Source organism: Ursus arctos, unplaced genomic scaffold, assembly GCF_023065955.2.
Source record: "Ursus arctos isolate Adak ecotype North America unplaced genomic scaffold, UrsArc2.0 scaffold_16, whole genome shotgun sequence".
Classification (NCBI taxonomy): domain Eukaryota; kingdom Metazoa; phylum Chordata; class Mammalia; order Carnivora; family Ursidae; genus Ursus; species Ursus arctos.
Genome location: NW_026622830.1, coordinates 59161749 through 59179696, shown reverse-complemented (window position 1 = coordinate 59179696; position 17948 = coordinate 59161749). Strand labels below are relative to the sequence as shown.

The 17948-nt window shown below is 45.8% G+C and overlaps 1 protein-coding gene across 1 annotated transcript in view; it reads right to left on the bottom strand.

Moving 5' to 3' along the window:
• Positions 1–17948, bottom strand: part of LOC125282073 (focal adhesion kinase 1-like) — a 72795-nt gene that overhangs the window by 35987 nt on the left and 18860 nt on the right. The window contains exons 2-3 of the mRNA XM_057313018.1: positions 15477–15593; positions 12029–12126 (exon numbers count right to left, since the gene is read on the bottom strand). The gene's annotated coding sequence lies outside the window, so the exon portion shown is untranslated. The remainder of the gene's footprint in view (positions 1–12028; positions 12127–15476; positions 15594–17948) is intronic.

The window sequence follows — 17948 nt, the reverse complement described above, 5'->3', positions numbered from 1 at the left end:
ATAGTGAAACAGCTGGATCATATGGTTAATTCTACTTTTAATTTCTTGAGGAACTTCCATACTGTCTCCACAGTGGCTGCACCAGTTTGTATTCCCACCAGCAGTGCATGAGGGCTCCTTTCTCTCCACATCCTCAGCAACACTTGTTATTCTCGTCTTCGTGATCACAGCCATTCTGACAGGTGTGAGGTGATACCTCACGGTCGTTTTGATTCGCATTTCCCTGACGATGAATGATGCTGGGCATATTTTCACGTATCTGTTGGCCATCCGGATGTCCTCTTTGGAGAAATGTCTACTCAGATCCTCTGCCCATTTTTTTCAACACTTTTTTTTTTGGTATCGAGTTGTATGAGTTGCTTATATATTTTAAATATTAGTCCTTTATTAGATATATGATTTACAAATATTTTCTCCCATTCTTCAGGCTGCCCTTTTCTTGCCCTTTGGTTGATGGTTTCCTTTGCTGCACAGAAATTTTTAGTTTGGTGTTGTCCCACTTGTTTCTTCTTGCTGTGCTGCAGAGGCTGTCTTTAAACACCTGCTTGTCGAGGAGCCCTGTACATGCGGGTGACCTGATGATCTCTGCACTGAGCAGAGAATCAGCTGCTTGGCTAGAGACCCCAGAACGTTAGTCTGCCTTTTCTCTTGGACCAGTCTCCTTATAAAAGAACGTTTCCATCTCCTGCTAGGATCAGGTAAAGACTCCTCACAGGATTCTGGGAGCCAAAGAGAAAGAAAGCGTGGCTAACTTCACTTAATCCCCAATTTTGAGTGCAAGAATGCAATTTCCAGGGGCGCCTGCGTGGCACAGAGGTAAGTTAAGCGTCTGCCTTCGGCTCAGGGCGTGATCCCGGCATTATGGGATCGAGCCCCACATCAGGCTCCTCTGCTATGAGCCTGCTTCTTCCTCTCCCGCTCCCCCTGCTTGTGTTCCCTCTCTTGCTGGCTGTCTCTATCTCTGTCAAATAAATAAATAAAATCTTAAAAAAAAAAAGAATGCAATTTCCACAGTAAAACTGTTAACAACCTACGATGGGGAAAATAATGTACTACAATAGCATTTCAACTATTATGGCTTTGACGACTTTCAGTGGTTAGGCAGGCACATCCCTTGGATTATCAAGACTATTAAAGCATCTCTGCCTTGAGCCATCCATTTACTTTCTATGGGCAAGACACCCTAGAGATTATAGGACACCTAAAACTTCACCTAAATCACACAAGTAAACCTTTAAAAGAATGAGCCCAATCTAGTCCCTGAGCCTATAACTGAAGAAGGCTGTGAATTCTACCAAAGAGACAAGTCTCAGTGACGGTTCCAGAGGCCGTGACGTCCGAGCAAGATCCCGACTGAGAAGCAGTGCGTGTTACTAATGTTAAAGACTATACCTGCCTCCCCCGCTCCCAACAAGTGACTCTTAAATTATTAGAGGCTCCTTGTCTGCAGAGCACAAGCAGTAACACCCACCATCCTAGAGGAGATAATGAAGGTAGAGTGCTTATTACCAAGATATATTAGAGACAATGTCAGCAACCAATCCGTGGCAGCAGTGCTTAGGAGGGATAACCTGAATTCTCTAGGCCGATGAAAGGGAAATGCTAAGATTGTTTTCAAAATGGAAAGCCTAAAAGGCCCCCCCCATTTAATTAATACTTCAAAAGTCCCATCATAGCCCTAAAAAGCATCTTTCCTGCTACACTTCAAAGCTTTATGAATTCTTGTCAAAAAAAGAAAACAACAGACTATCATTCCCACTATAATACTATCTGGTATGTTTGAAATCTGTAATTAAACCCAATGACCAAATGAAGCACAAGTGTTCCAAGAATTTTCCGCTAAACCTTGCCCTATAAAAAGATAATATGCATTTTTCTAAACTGAAAATATACCAGCAGTACACCATTCCATCATGATCTTACATAAAAGTTAAAACAAACAGAATACCCGACAGTCTGATATTATCTTCTCAATGATTCTGTCAACTTTACAACAGGTAAGATTTTCACAGTAGAAAAGTAAAGTTAGTATATGATATTCTGGCAGTATTTTGTTTCTCTTAAAAAAATTTAAAACGGTTAACAAAACAGACCTTGGGGGAAATACAACATACGGCCTCATCCTGCTTAACAAGGTCCTAAGTTTTTTCCTTGGTTTTTGTTTGTTTGCTTTTAATATAAGACAGACTATGTATATCTTTCAATACAACATTTTTCTGGCCAACATAAATATAAGGAAAGTTTATATTCACGTCCCCTAAACTCATTACATAACATTAAACAAGACTGTGTGAAAAAGTCTCAAGCTGCAACCCAAATAAAATCTGCAGGTCACTGAAACCACCTACAGTCTGAAAAGCAAGGTGTCCGAAAATCAGGGGAACCCTCCCTGTGGAAGTGACTGCTGCAGAGCTCTTTCTTCCGTCAACATCCTGACACCTCTCACAGCACCGCACAGAGACATTACAGTATAAGCGATGGGGGTGTAAACACAGCTCCGGTCTGAAATGTTTCCACCTGCAGCATCAGCCACTGACGGAAGCTCATCAGATGTTCCCAGCAGCACAGCCACACAGAAGGAAGCACTGGGCCTCTCTGGCACCCGCTCCAGTCCGACTCTGCAGGAGCCGCCCTTCATCCCCTGAATCTCTGCCCAGCAGCTCTCGGACCCCTTCCTCAACATTCAAGCCTCAATTCTTCTCCTTGCTCCCTGGTTCTAGGAAACGGTTTCCTTTTCTGTTATAAGTTTTGGTCTGCATTTTTTTCTAACAAATTCCTTTAACGCTGTACCACTTTATTACACGTGTAATATTAGGGTATTTTTAAGCATTTAAAATCTCGTATCTCAGATTTTATATATACTCTTTTCCCTGGGCTTTAGGAACCTGGCTTAAGATACCGTGTTGATGCGTCTGATCTTCCCTTTCCAAACTGAGCACAATGCCAGACCTCCAGAGCTGCATCGCTGCGTGGGGGCTGCACACACGGTCCAATTCTGCTAGTCCGGACTGGAGCCTAACGTGTGAGATGCACAAATCCCGAGCTCAGAGCTCCACGGCTTCCTACATGAGCACACACATACATGCGTGTGTGCATCCCCATCCCTGGAATACAACTACACAAGACAACACATTCCTGTTGCTGCTTTACAGCCCTTTGTGACTAGTACCTCGCCACCAAATGGGACTAAGACTCCCAGTACTGCCACGAGAGATTAGTGTCCCTAACTTTACATACACTGGTCATGCAAACGGAAACGTAAGGGGACACCTCCCAGCTTGTTCTATGAGAATGGCGGTACTTGAAATGAGAGCACCACAAAAAGGTCACAAGAAAAAAAATGACAGATTGATACCCCCACGCAAATAGATACAGATTTCCTAAACAAAATATTGCCTATTGATCTAACAATATATAAAAGGATAATACAACATGATCAAGTGGGATTTACCTCAGAAATGCAAGGCTGATTCAACAATCGAAACGTAATTCACCCATTATTTTATAAAACAGAAAATTTCTACAAGCAATTCAATACACACCGAAAAAGCACTTGACAAAATGCAACACCCTCTCACGATTTAAAAACAAAAACAAAAACACAACACCTCTCAGAAAACCAGGAGTTAAAAGGAAAATTTTTACATTCAGCGGAGGACCTCTACCAAAACAAAGACAAAACGAGGACTAAACCCTACTCGACACTGAGAACTTGCTCCCTGAGGCCAGCACATGACAAGAACACTGTAATGAAGGTGCTGGTCAAGGCGAGAGGGCAAGACAGAGAAATAAAAGACATAAAGATTGGACAGAAAAGGTTATTTTCAGATTACACGAGCATAGATTTCTTTGGATTTTCTACTTGCTCCAGTAAACCACCAGAACCAATAAGTGAATTTATATTAAGGCCACGAGATAAACGAACAAGATGAACCACTGCCACACATAAGCCAAGCGCTGCCCCTTACAACAGCGTTGGAACAGCACGAAGCCCTCCAAACTGAGACGTACCGCACACAACTGAGGGAGCTCACAGACCTCGCTACCTGGACAGGTTGACCAGAAGTCACACTATTGTTCACAGGCCAGTTCGCCCAAATCGATGCACAGATGTGACAGGGCCCCAGGTGAAACAGAAGGGAACCCGAAGCCTGTCAGCTGCGGAAGCTGCTGTCACTGGCAAAGCACCGCCCCCTGACCAACGACTCTGCCGCAGACTGTGCGCAGAGGGCGACACGGACACACACTCCGGAGCGTCAGAGCACAGGAAAGAAGCCAACGGCACGCTGGTCTTCACGCTCAAAGGAAAAACTTACCACCACTGCTTGGTTTTCAACATCAAACTCCTATAAAACATTTAGAATAGGACTCATTTTCTACAACTTTTCAGGAAGAAAGGTACAGAAATGCAGACGTGTATCATCTGAAGAAGGTAAAGAAGATAATGTAGACGGGCATATAAACCTCCGCTCTGGGAGCTACAGTCAATCACACGACCATTTATACAAATATTACTCAAAGGCAAAACAAAACCACTCAGTGATAATTGTTTCAAAATGGATTTTTCTCTTTAACTGAAAACAGATAAAGTTATGAAATACAGAAAACTGTTAAATTTACAATAAATTCCTAATAGTTTGAACAATTACAGATGAATTTGAAAGGAAAGATTTGTGAAAACTGCTTTAAAAACTCAGTGTCACTAACCATTCAGGCACTACAAAGTAGTTTTTTAATTTTCACAAAAACCTCCATGACCCTTCTCATCTGCCTCTAGTGATCTGAACCTCTGTCTCTGCAAGCAGACAAGGTGACTAAATCCATCAATCTACTCATCGGCTCACTACAGGAGTCTAGCAGTGTGAGGCCCTGGGGGTGCAGCATTAATCTGGAATGAGCAGTTCCTTGCCTGGTGGGGGGCGGTGCATTTCACTGCAGGACAGCAAACAGTGCAAACAAGTAGACCCCAGAGTGTGCCGGCTGGTGAGAAGGGCGAGCAGGAGCGGGCGCCGGGACAGATGGGGACAGTGGTGCCGGGAGGAGGGTGACCGGGGGGACGACACACTCTACGGGTTCATATAATTACTGCTCAACCAGGAGACTGGGGGCGGGGGCCATGACAGACGGACGGAAGCCTGCGATAAAGCATCAGCTGGTGCACACATTTCCTGGCGCGCGCTACGTGAAACGAAAGGTCCTACGTGAAACGAAAAGCTCTAAAACTGCACATGAAAAGAACACGGGGAAACCAGCAGCTTCTTCTCCAAACACAATGAGGAAAGTGAAACAATCTGAGAGACAAATTATAATACCCACCATATTATTTCTGAGCATAAGGAAGTTGATGTTAATAATATCCAAACTAGGGCTGAAAGGGGGCTCACTGTACTCTCTCGGTTAAGACCTCAGAAGCAAAGGTGAGCCCTTCACGGAGAACACGCTGGCCAGGCTGTGCTCCCGTCTCTGTCCAAGCACTGCCCTACTGCGGTGCTCCACCCTGCACCATGTGTTCAGTCCCCTAGCCCAGCCCACCTCTTTGCAGCACCAGAAAGGCCTACTTAACACGAGCTCCCCTCTTCTGCACACCTACCACATGCTGGGGGCACAAGCACATTTCACTGACGCTTACCAACAATTCGGATTGACAAGGAAAGGAGCACACACTAGGAATCTAAGCTAGAATGGCTTGGTGGTTTCCAGGGTGTCCCCAGGTACAGGGGAAAGGCACTGGTGACCAGGCAGCGGGGGACAGAGGTAGACAAGGTGTGCAAAGCCAAATGGTGGGTGAGCCTCCCAGGAAAAGAGAGAACAGTGTCAAGTGGGTGGACAGGGATAAGACAAAAAGGCTGGAACCACACCTGGGGAGCACAGATCTTTAGGGGCAGGGTAAAGGCTTACAAGAGCCCCGCCCTCACCCCTTAGAGACAGTGGGCGGAGGAGCAAGCCTTCCCTACTCACCTCTCTCCACGAACCTTAACGCAGCCTCCAACTATAATCAGCAGGAAAGCCCATGTTTGCCTAAACACTCCACACACAAGTTCATTTCCCAGTGCCTTTGCCCCCAGAATTCCTACAGTATGGAAGACTCTCCCCACCGTCTCCACCGGCATGAAACAGCACCTCCTTTAGAAAAATGCCCCAGATTTCAACAATTCGGGATTTTTTTCACTCAACAATCACTGAGTGCTGATAACATGTCAGATCACATGGATTCAAAAAGCAGTAACGCTAGAACTTGGCCCACGAGAACTGACAACCAAGGAAGTGAGACAAGCAAATAAAGAAAGTTGAATGAGTTACCAGCTAAGCCTGTGTGTGCAGAGCTGATGCACAAAGATGCCAAAGCCCAGCCCTGTGGTCCAAATGAGAGAGAGGGAGACAGGCAGACACACACACACAGAGCCATGCCCTAGGGCAGAACCCTCAAAGTTTCCCCTTTAAAAAGAATGAATGTTCCAAGCAGAAAAGGAGAAACAAAAGCATAACGGGGGGGGGGGGGGTGTGTGGCATGAAGAGGCACCAGCCCGCAGTGCTGAGGCTGGAGCCCATCAGAGCCGAGCTGAGGGCGAGGCCCGTGCAGAGGAGGCAGTGTCTCACAACATCGCTGGCATCAGGGCAAGCGGGGGACAGACTGGAGCTCAGCATTCATTCTCACTGAGGGGCTACTGTGTGCCAGGCACCACGAGCTGTTCCCTCATGCTGGGCACTCCTAAAACTTCATCACTCTTCTGAAAAGCATTTAACACCTTTTACTGTAAACGTATAGATGTCCAGATTATTTACATAAATACAATTATAAAATAAATTCACAAGCTCACATATAAATGTATTTTTAATCTGTCTTCCCCACAAGTCAACTAGCAACTTAAGCTGTCAGACCCGATGGCCACGATCCCAGAGGAGTGGCAGAGGCCCACGGAGATTAATTCCCAGGGAAGCGATCAGGCCCTGGGAGCCCAACCGAGGCCCATCTGTTGAGAGAGCTAGAATGCGGTGTGTGCTGCTATAGGAAGAGACTCAACCACCAATCTACAACTCGCACCCCTGCACGATGAGGCTGGGCCGCCTCAGTGACGGGATATCCATAAAGATTTTTCCATGAACAAATACATGGAATCAACAGTTTAAGATGATCTCTTGGATTTAAGTGTCTTGATATATCCTATGCGCAGGTTTTAAGAAAATATTAAAATTTATGACGGGGGACCCTGGCTGGCTCAGTCAGTAGAGTGTACAACTCTTGACCTTGGGGTTGTAAGTTTGAGCCCCACACTGGGTATACAGATTACTTAAAAAATAAAATCTTTCAAAAAATAAAAAATTTATGACAGATGTTTAACGATCTGAATGTCACATTTTCCATGGAAATCTATTTAAAGGTCTTAAAGGAAGAGTCAGTAACTAAGTTAACATGTACCACCTAGCGAGACGCCACAATACAGGCTTTGTAGGTTAACAAAAAGTAACCGATCTCGTCCCGCTCTGCTTTTTCTCACTATCTCCACCCAGAATGCCCTTCCCCAACTACCGCCAGCCCCACTCACCATGCCCGGACCTGCTCCCTCAGGAGGACACCGTCCCCCTCCCTCTGAGCTCCCCATCACTGTCTTCCCCATCACAATGCTCTACCCGGTCTCGCCTGCTCCTGCAGGATCTGCCCTACGCACCTCAACCCTGCTACCATGGGAGAGTAACCTGTCCAGCATGCAAGAAAACAGATGTCCCTGGGGGTGAAGACAGAAGGAATACACATGAGCAGATGGCAAATTTTATTAAGAGGCCCTACTGTCAGGGAGAGTGAGAACTCTAAAGAATATCAAGCAAACAGAAAAAAAAAAAAAAAAAGTGGCAACTGTTAAGCTCAAGAAAACAGGAAAACAAAAAGTGGAACTAAAAGGGAATGTAATCATGCTACATTCACCAGCTCAAGAGTGAGCAACATTAACAAAGTCAAAACAATTCGCCAAATTATGGCTCTAAACAAAAATTGTGTTACAACTATGTGGGGGAAGATGGGAGTTCAAAATGTAACTTTGTCTAAAAGTGACACGTCGATGGCCCTGCCTCTACATAGATATTGCTGGGAACCGTGGACAGAAATGCTACAAGAAACAGATAAGCAGGATTCCAGGCAGCTCTGGGAGGCGGATGGTGGAGGCAGGACAGGAGCCCGCTGGGTTCTGCATGAACCATTCAACACTGTTTTACTTTTGAACACATGCACGTACCACCCTCTGATAGAAGTGAAATTTCTAAGTAAGAAAAAGAAAGAATCCTTAACAGAAGCACTTCCAGCAGGATATAAGCGTTTTCCTACAACTTTTCAACCACGCTACCCCCTTTCCCCCTTCAACAGTGTCTCTCCACCCTCAGGACGCAGGGCAGCTGAGGACAGCGTGCATGGCCTGAGACCTGGCGTCAGCCTGCCGGCTCCGTACTCTTGAGAAAGCTACTGTAAGCTCTGAACCTGACCTTTCCCCGCCCGTGACATGAAGACACCACCACGGACCTCAGGGACCCGGCTGCGTTGCTCTGCACCCAGACGGTGAGTAAGTGTGAGGATGACCGTACACCCTGGACCAAAGTCACCCAGATGCAATCTGTCTCACTACCCTCTCCCCCTTCACACCACCGTCCAGGCGGGCTTTCATTCTGACCACGCCCCCACACTGCGCCGAGCACTTGCCAGAGTGTCCTCCAAGTCGCCAAACCCGAAGGCCAAACCTCAGTCCTCATCATGACCTTTCCTGACACTTCAGAGAGTTGATCACATCCTCCTCCTGGACACTTCTTCCCTTCTTCCCATGGTGCCAGTGCTTGTGGTCTTCTTCACACCTGCTCTGTGCCAAACACTGCTCATGTTCGTCCTTGAGCACTCGATGGCAGAGTGACCCGAGGCTCAGGCTTGCTTGTCTTCTCTGTGCTCACTCCCTCGGTGACCACAGACCGTCACTGCGTTTTCATGGCCACTTCCAGCTCAGACTTCTCTTCCAAGCTCCAAATGCCTATTTACAACTGCCTACATGACATCTCTACTTGGATCCCTAACAGAATCACAAACTTAAAATGCCTACAGTGAGCTCCCCATCTGACCCTCTAAACCAAGTTCCACCCACAGCCTTCCCCCCATCTAGTTGCCCAGGCCAAGAGCCTTCTAGTCAACTCAACTCCTCCCTTTGTCCTCACACCCCTTATCCAATCTGTCAGCAAATCCTACTGCTTCTACCTTTGAAATACATCCAAGGCCCAACTGCTTCTCACCACCTCCAGTTTTCCTGCTCCAATCCCAGCCTCCGCTGCTGCTCACCTGGTTCCCTGAGCAGCGTGCCGACAATCTCCTGGTTGTCCTCTACTCTCCCCCACCCTCCAACCCCCACCACCAGTGTCTATTCCCAACACACTAGCCTTTCAAACCTCAGCCGAATCTCAGGGCTCAACACTGAGGGAGGGACAGCTGCCCTCCGGAGCCGACAGCCAGCACCGCCTTACCCTAGCGACTCTTTGTTTGGACAAACAGCCCCAGAACCTCACAGTTCAATCTATGTCGATTGTTCTCAGCTGCCCTGACGCTAAATAAGCTATCTTTATTCACCAAATGGGGGGTTTCAGATGGGTCTCCGGGCAACCTTCCTTTCTGTCTACTGCCTCCGCACACCCCATTAACCCTGAAAATAATCTCCATACATATTTCAGCAATTCAACTCCTCCAAAACTTTGCTTTGCTTTCCTAGAATTCTGATTGTAAAACACCTCCATCCCAAGTTCTGCCTTAAGAATGCAACACCCCAAAACAAATCAAGAACCAAGAACCTGATCCATCCTGCAGGGGCTCAAGTGGACCAGGGCACTCAGGTACATCAAGGAACCCAGATCTCAGAGGAACACCATTAAGTCGATGCTGTACAAAGCCAGGCTTACTCGTGTGGCCTCACCAGTTGTCCAGAATTGGGGGAAACAATTATAGAAACACTGGTTATAAGGTATTTTTCCTGGGTTTACATATTTTCAAACGGGGGGGGAGGGGAGGGGAGGGCCAAACTAGAAGCAGATTATATCCCGGTGCTCAAAGTTCCAGTGAGCCAAGAACGGGCTCTCAGTTCCCTGTCAGGCCTTCGTTCCGCTGCACATCACATTAAGAAGAAAAATGTTGTGTAACTTCTGCTAAATATGAAACTGTCTTGGGCTCTACCATGACGAACGATTTTTAATAGCTAATGCTGATGAAAAGTTATACTTGATATTCTCCCTCTTGTTTGGATCCACTAAGAAAAGAGAACTTATTTTGTGGCAAGCATTAAACACTACTTCATCCAGCCTTTAGTGAAAACTACCCATGGGTCAAGCAGAAAACATGCAGAAATGAAATAACAAAATCTTTGCCCTTAAAGATGCAGAAACAGACTTGTACCCAATAAATATAGCCCACTGTTACAGGAAGAAACATCGAAATGTGCAGGGAGGGTGGGGAGGAGACAAGGGATGTAAACAGCTGGGCATGGCCTTCTCCAAAAGACAGCAGAGTCACACCTGGCACAGCACACAGAACAGGTGCCTCTCATAGCCAAGAAAGGGTAGAAGGAATCAGAGAAAAGGAGCAAGACTTCCAGGCCTTACTTGGAAACTGAAACTTCGTGACACAATTTTCCTTCCCTTCCCTAATACCTAATCCTGGCAGAAACAAAAGTGGGTTTGGGGGAGAAAGGAGAACAAAGGAGGAAAGTGAACTGACCCCTAGAAGGAAATGGAAAAACAATCCAGGGTCCTGCCCCTTGGACATCTAAGACAAACACACTTGCCAAAGTCAAATTCAACGTAATTATAATGATTCTGAATTCTGAATCCATGAAGTCTAAGTTTATGGGGCTTTTACACCAAAGCAATGTATTGCTAAAATCTTACCAATGCTAATACCACAAGACAGATTGATGAATCTTCTATCAACGATCTGTCCTCGATTTACCACTAGGCCTACCAGAAAAAACAGTCTTTGGAAATAAGACAAACTGGAATAGAATCTCAATTCTATAACCTCCCAACTGTGGAGTGCAGCACAAGTGCCAAGGTTACAAATTAACAAATCACAAATAACCCAATCTCTGGGGCTTAGTTTTCCTCTCATTAAAGTGGGGGAACTGCCACCGAATAGCAATTGCTAACATTTGTGAATGCTGAGCACATTTCACATTTCTTATGGCATCTTCACCACAACCCTGGGAGAGCGGTCCCATCACCAGCACCCTTTGTCAGAGCAAAGAGCTAGGTTTAAGTAGTCAGTGAAGAGGGGCGCCTGGGTGGCACAGCAGTTAAGCGTCTGCCTTCGGCTCAGGGCGTGATCCCGGCGTTATGGGATGGAGCCCCACGTCAGGCTCCTCCGCTATCAGCCTGCTTCTTCCTCTCCCAGTCCCCCTGCTTGTGTTCCCTCTCTCCCTGGCTGTCTCTATCTCTGTCAAATAAATAAATAAGATCTTAAAAAAAAAAAAAAAGTAGTCAGTGAAGAGTTCGCATGGAGAGAAAGCTAGGTTTCGGTAGTTAGAGAAGAGTTAGTAAGTAAGCAGCCAAGCCAACATCTGAATCCAGAGCCCATAAGAATAAAACACGAGTAAAAAGCACAGGCTCCAAAGCCAGACTGAGTCTGAATCCCAGCTTTGCTTTTTACTAACTTAGTAACCTTTAACCTCTGTTTCATTTATGCAAATGTGAAACGGGCAAAGTGTAGCCTCATTCAGGGGATTACTGCCAGAGACTCCCTGAGGAGCTGGATGGCCCAGTGCTGACCCTGTTGGGGCACTCTTCTAGGGCACATGCTGCTACTGTCACAACTATCAGGGACAGGACTGTCATCCTGCCTGCTTCTCTCCACACATAAAAGGCACTAAACAACTAATATTTCTTCCCTCACCTACTCTGCAAAATCAACTAGCTTTTATTTGTTTCTAGTATACGTCAAGGAAACCTTAAGACAGATGAAAGAAAAATCAAAACCAAAGGAAAAACCAAAACACAAATGTAGCAAGAGAATTATACTCACAGTTCTGAAGGCCACGATAACTCTGTGAAGAAATCAAACGTGGGTTTAAAGGAAATGCTCCCGGTTTCTCTTTCCTCTTTCCATAGTCCTCAGAGAACCTGACAAGGAGAGACAACATGCGCATTAAAACCCCCTTCCTTTCACTTCTTGAAGCTCTACTGAACTCACCCCTCAGCCAGTTCCATCACCTCCCACGCAAGCCTACTGGGCAACGCCTGGGATGAGGGGTGAGAAGAGGGCACCACGTCCCTGTCTTCAAACCTATTTCTACTTAAGAAACACACAGGAAGGAGCGCCTGGGTGGCTCAGTCGTTAAGCGTGTGCCTTCGGCTCAGGGCGTGATCCCAGAGTCCTGGGATCGAGCCCCACATCAGGCTCCTACGCTGGGAGCCTGCTTCTTCCTCTCCCACTCCCCTGCCTGTGTCTCCTCTCTCACTGGTATCTCTCTCTGTCAAATAAATAAATAAAATCTTAAAAAAAAAGAAAAGAAAAGAAATACATGTGAAGCAACTGGAAACTATTCAAACATATCAAAAATCATAAATTAACAGGGTGTGGTTGGCTAATAAGTGCACGATACAATGACAGAGTATAGACATCTGTTCCACTGCCTTCCATCAAAACTATACTAAAGAGATATTTTTTTAAAATGCTCTAAACAGGGGCGCCTGGGTGGCACAGCGGTTAATCGTCTGCCTTCGGCTCAGGGCGTGATCCCGGCGTTACGGGATCGAGTCCCACATCAGGCTCTTCCGCTATGAGCCTGCTTCTTCCTCTCCCACTCCCCCTGCTTGTGTTCCCTCTCTCGCTGGCTGTCTCTCTCTGTCGAATAAATAAATAAAAATCTTTAAAAAAAATAAATAAATAAAATAAAATAAAAATAAAAATAAAATGATCTAAACAGGGGCGCCTGGGTGGCTCAGTCTGTTAAGCATCTGCCTTCAGCTCAGGTCATGATCCCAGGGTCCAGGGATGGAGCCCCAGGTCAGGCTCCCTGCTCAACAGGGCGTCTGCTTCTCCCTCTCCCTCTGCCCCTCCCCGTTTGTGCTCTCTGCTCTCTCTCCTGTGCATATACTCACTCCCTCAAATAAGTAAATAAAATCTTTTTAAAAAATGTTTGAAACAGCACAGGGAGAACTGAAAGGAGAAAAAAGCCAAGATTTTTGAAGTACTGAGGAAATCTTCTAACATGGAAGATTGAGACCCAAACAAAAAAGTAAAAAGAAGAAACCTGGAGGAGACAGAAACTATAAAAGACTGAAGTAGAGTAAATGAGGCAGCAGGCCCAAGAAAGCCAGGTCCCAATTCAGCACTGGAACACACGGGAACCACTTCCACTTGCACAGCAGTGTCCTAGAAGACCAGAAGTGGCAGCAGCAGTGTAGACAGAACGGGGGTAAAGAAGGCATAGCCCCAAATACAGAGGAGCCGGGGAAGGCCATGGAAGCTGAAACCAGAACCTCAACGCCAGGCACAACGTGATGCCCCCTCACTCTGAAAGAAGATGGGAGGGGGCATTCCCCGGAAAAGTAGAGGCGTCTATGGACTGAAGTCACCCTGCCCAGCTGCACTGAACAGAGCTGGACTTAATGACCGTATATACAGTGAACAGTGAATTCTCCAGCTCTCCTACAACAGACCACACACGCACACCGCTGCCTTCCAGATTCTGAAGTCAGAATTGTGCCGGAAAGAGACTGGAGAATATTTCTGGGGAATCTGATCAGCTCCAAAAGACAGATCTAAAGATACTAACCCTGGGGACCCCCAACACATGGCCCACCCAGAATACCCTGATGTAAAAGTCAAAGGGCCCCACCACGTCAGACAGGAGAAGGAAGGAAACAACCTAAAAGAAACAGAGACTACACAAACTATCAATAATATAGAGGTAAGACAACACTGCAATCAATAAAGAAAAACAGGATGTTCTTCTAGAAAAATAGAAAAAGAGCTCTTGGAAATCTAAAGAACCTTTCTGAAATCAGAAATAATAAACTAAAGAAAAGGTTAAGTCAAACTGAAGTCATCTCCCTGAACAGAGAATAAAAAGACCCCCCCCCCAAAAAAAAGGCAGAAAAGGAGGAGCAAAGGAAGGAAGAAGAAGAAGAAGAAAAAGGTATTAAGATAATTACAACCTTTGCCCAGGACAGCCAAGTTCCGGATAACAAGACTTCCAGAAAAACAAAATAAGGAAAAGCAAGAGAGAAAACCTCAGCACAGTAATGCCAAAGAGTATTCCCAGAACTGAAAACTCCAGTTGCCAGAATGAAGGGACCCGCTGAATATGCAGCACCGTGGATGAAAACCGACCACACAAGGTACACCATCACGACATTTCAAAAGACTTGGACAAATTGTAAAACTCCTACAAGCTTCTAAAGATGGGAGGGGGGAAAAGTTACATATGAAGGAAAAATGAGAATAGCTTCCTAATTCTAAAACAGTAACATGAAAACAAGAAGGCAATGGAGCAATCTTTGAATTTATGAACAAAAATGAATTCCAATACAGAACTCTATACCCAGCGAAACCATCAATCAAGTTTCAATCATGCATGGTCCCAAAAGGTTTGCCTCCTAAGCATCCTATGTCAGAAAGCCCCTGGAGAAAGTCTTCCACCAAAACACGAGCATCAACAAAAAAATGAGCAAGGCATGAGCTTCCATTAGAAGGGATAAGGGAATCCCCAGGACGACGATGAAGGGAGATTCCAGAATGGTGGCTGTGCACCAGGAGAGAGGGAAACAAGTCCAAGCCGGAGCAGTGTTGCTCAAGAGGAGGGAATGCTGAAGGCTGTCTTCAACTTGTCCAAAAACACTGTACTATCTTTTTAAAGTAATTAACGCCACCAAAAGGAAGAAGTGAGTGAAGAAAGACAAAGACAAGAGTTGCCACAAACATAAAATCCAACTCTGGACAAAAGCCAAACGATGAGAACAAAGGAACATCCAGGGACAACACAATAAAAGACCGAAGGAGCAAGCAGCTCAGAAAAGAACAGAACAGAGATCTCCAGGAAACTGTCTGCCAGAAATCAAATGTGAAGAAGAGATGAGTCTGTATGACCATGAAGAAAAATTACTAAGAGGCTACTGGAAGGTATGGGGAAAATAGGTCTGGGGTAGGGGGTAAATTACAATAGGTATAAAAAGGGTTAAGAATGTGGGGGACTGATGGGGCACCTGGGTGGCACAGTGGTTAAGTGTCTGCCTTCAACTCAGGGCGTGATCCCGGCGTTATGGGATCGAGCCCCACATCAGGCTCCTCCGCTGGGAGCCTGCTTCTTCCTCTCCCACTCCCCCTGCTTGTGTTCCCTCTCTCGCTGGCTGTCTCTATCTCTGTCGGATAAATAAATAAAATCTTTAAAAAAAAAAAAAAGTGGGGGACTGAAGAAAGATAAGTACCCGTCATAATGCCCTGGGCGCACCTCTATCACAGGACTTACCCACTGTACCATCATCACTGACTGACTTCTCCGTCTCCCTCCCTCGGCTGCAAAGACCTTTTGGAGAGGATCATTTCTCATCCAGTTATCACCCTGCAGAGTCCAGTACAACACCTGCTACAAGAGTATACACAAAAGCAAAGGGTTTTTGTATTTTTTTGCATTTATTCGGGTACTGAGTATCTACTACACATACCTGCTATCCTTCCGGAGAACTAGAATTCAAAGACATATGGACCTTGCTTGCCTTTAAAGAGTTTCAACTTTTTTTCACACCTGAGAAAACAAATATTTCTCCTATATCCTCACTCTCCCCAAAAGATGAAAAGTTCACCAGGGGCTTACAGAACTTTAATAGTCCGGCTATCACTAATGGATATGGAACCCAAGACCTGATGACACTTGCTTGACATTGTACGCATTGTGTAATATGAAAAGGGTGCCGGCTTGGGTATCAGGACACCTGGTTTCTAGTACTTTAGAATTACTCCTTTTGAAGAAGAGGAAATCCCAACTCCTTGATATGACCTTTCGGTCCCTGAATGATCAAGCGCAGTCTGACTGTCATGCTATCTCCCGTGAATCCTACAAAGCAGCAACATTAAGCCATTTTCGGTGTACAGAACAACCTGTGCCCTCCTCGACACCTCCTCCACCTGGACCTTCTTCCCCGGGATGACCTGGACGCATGTGCGGTGGGAGCCTTGCCCTTCCCCCAGGTGAGACACCTCTCTCCTGTCCCCCTCAGCACGCCTTCACATGACACCAGTATCTGTGGAGTGGCTGACAAATGCCATGCACGGCCCCAGGCCCCAGGACACAAGGCAATAGACGAGAGAGACGCAGGACTCTGCGGTGGTGGAGCTTCCTGTGCAACAAACTAGAGCGGATGTTAAATCTGGCCTGTCAGTGTCTTCCTCCACCCAAACAGCAAGATTCTGGGGACAACGACAGCCTAAGTTCCGCAGCCTCAGCACCGCCATCCCAGACAAATATTTAAAGCACTATTAAATAAAACCAAAGTGAAGGTCAAAAAGCCCCAGTGCCTGCAGCAGGTGAGTACCATTTGCTCTTTAAAAGCCCTCTTTTTCTACTGTCGTTGTTTGTTTGTTTGTTTATTGCCTCTTGTCTGTTAGGAGTATAAACCTGAAAATGTCATTCAGGGAAATCTCGCGAGTCCGCTGGAACTGGCTTTATTCTCCTTACTAACCGCAAACACAAGACAGCCCAGTTACTCCCCACGTCTGGTTTCTGTTCGCCACTCTATAACCAACAGCGCGCACTGGACCGAACACCTAAAACACACGATCAGAACACATGCACTTGATGCGTGAATGACCTAATGATGAATAAATGAGCGTATACACTGGCTTTGAGGGCCTTATAATTGCTCCTCACTCTAGTTTCTATTTTAAGGAGAATTCAAGCAGATAGCAACACCGCATTTATCAACACTGGACCTGCTGGATGTCTGCCATTTGAACAGCGGGCAGCTTAGGGCCACGTCCAGCATGGAACTACTAAAATACAAGCATAACAATTTGAACTAGTTCAACTAGGGCAGAAAACTAGGTATTTCCCCAATCCTATAATTAAAATGCTTAAATTCTTTTGCTCTAGACAAAGAAAAATTAAACTTGGTTCATTATACAATGAAATAAATTGCCAGCTCCTTGAAGGTATTTGTAAGATGGACACTCTCTACGTTTCTGGCATAAGTGGGGACATTTATACGTACACGGGGTCCTCAGGCTACTCTGAACTCTCTTCCCCCTAACATGCAAATGAGAATTTCCCACCAGTCACAACACACTCTGAATCTATGCTTCCTGAACAGGTAACATACTCCACACGATCACTTTGCTTCTAATCGTCTCGTTTCAGTGCACAGTCCAACCTGGACAGTCCCTGACACCCGCCTCTCACTCACCCGGACAACAGTGACAACCTGCCATCTGCGGAGGGTGTGGTGTCATAGCAGTCTCTCCCAAGTGCTTTACAAGCACCAGCTCTGGAATCCTCACAGCCCTAACTGATTACTACTCTTGTTCCATTTTGCATGTGAGAAAACAAAGTCCAAAAAAACTTAAGACATTTTCCAAGGTCACACAGCAGACAAGGGAGAGAGAGATCAGGCATTCAAACACCAGCTTACCTTAGAATCATGATGCTATTCTGGCTTCCCAAGTTACCCAGATATTATTACTGTTAAAACAACGGACATGATTTGGGCTTTCCAAAGCAAACATGACAGAAAGATTCTTTCTGAAGCTGAGTAACAGTCAACATGACACACTGCCATATTAGAAGATCTCTGGCTTGAATTAACCATGCAGGCTGAGCCCCTGGCAGGAAATGGTCCGCTTGATGCTAACTGCCAAATAAAGCCCAAAACCACTGTTTCTCAATGCACAACATTCTAACCATTTAAATTATCTGTGAAGGTCTCTAATGTCCAAAATATATAACCAC